The sequence below is a fragment of the Ailuropoda melanoleuca genome, chromosome 11 (genome assembly GCF_002007445.2).
Source record: "Ailuropoda melanoleuca isolate Jingjing chromosome 11, ASM200744v2, whole genome shotgun sequence".
Lineage (NCBI taxonomy): Eukaryota > Metazoa > Chordata > Mammalia > Carnivora > Ursidae > Ailuropoda > Ailuropoda melanoleuca.
The window spans coordinates 109915186-109916235 of NC_048228.1; the positions used below are offsets into that span (position 1 = coordinate 109915186).

Sequence of the window (1050 nt, forward strand, 5' to 3'; positions counted from 1 at the left end):
AGGGGGGTGGATGGGGGAGGAGGAGGGGCGGTGTCCCGGGAAGAAAGCAGGGAAAGGAGGGGCGCGTCCTGGAGAGAAGGAGGTAATCAGTCCCGGGGACGAGGCCGGGCCTCAGAACCCCGTCCCGGCCGCAGCCCCTGCCCGGCATCGCGACGACCGCGACACCTACCGCGCCCCAGGCCGCTCGCCTCTCCCCTCCCCTTCCGGCGGAGAACCCGCCCCTACCACGTGCCCCAATTCGCCGCAGTCATTGGCTCGCCCTGGCACGGGCGGTGCGGGGACGAAGGTCAGCGCGGCGACGACCGCACCTAGGCGCAACGCGACAGCCGTCACCTTAGCCCACCCTTTTCGGCGGGGGCCTCGCGGCCTCCTGTCACGTGGCCTCGAGCACAGCAGCGAGTGGCTCGCCCTGACCCCGGACGCGCGAGCGCCGGGGCGGGGCCGAGGTTTGCGTGGTGACGCAAGCGCGCTCCCGGAGGGTCGGGGCGGCCGAGGCGGGCGAAAAAAAGGAAACGGGCGGGCGCAGCAAGTCCTTAAAGGGGCCGCGTGCCCGGGTGCTGGGGCGAGGCGGGGCGGGCCCGAGGGGTGGGATCCTGGTCTCCACGCCGCGGTCGCCCAGGAGTGTGCGATCCCCGGGCCCCTACCACAGCGACAGGCAGGCCGGGATGGCCCGGGTGGGAGCCGGTGCGCGCTTCTCCCGGGGACGCCGGAGACCCCTCCTCCACGAGCCGCCCCGAGCACCCGCTGCCCGCTGCCCGGAGGGCCGAGGAGGAGGTGGCGGGGGTCCCGTAGGGCCGGGGTCGTGACAGGGCCCCCACGACGTTCGGTGTTCGGTGACAGAAAAGGGGTCCCTGCCGGCACGCGGTTGGACCCCCGCGGGCGTCCGCCCGGCCCCCGGAGGCGCTCAGCTCGGGGAACCGTCGCCGTGCGGACGGGCACCCTCCGGGCACGGGCCTGAAGCTCGCCAGGCCTCGCGCTTCCCCGGGACGGTCCTCTCCGCGGCCCCGACCCGCGCACACCCACCGGGCGAGCAGGGCGGGGGGGGGGGGG

The 1050-nt window shown here is 75.4% G+C and overlaps 1 protein-coding gene across 2 annotated transcripts in view; it reads right to left on the reverse strand.

The window, feature by feature from the left end:
• The window catches only part of UVSSA (UV stimulated scaffold protein A), a 28535-nt gene extending 28124 nt beyond the window's left edge, over positions 1–411 (reverse strand). The window contains exon 1 of one of the 2 annotated variants that reach the window (XM_019805069.2): positions 226–411. The gene's annotated coding sequence lies outside the window, so the exon portion shown is untranslated. The other variant, XM_019805068.2, reaches the window with a different exon arrangement.
• Positions 412–1050: the final 639 nt, after the last annotated feature.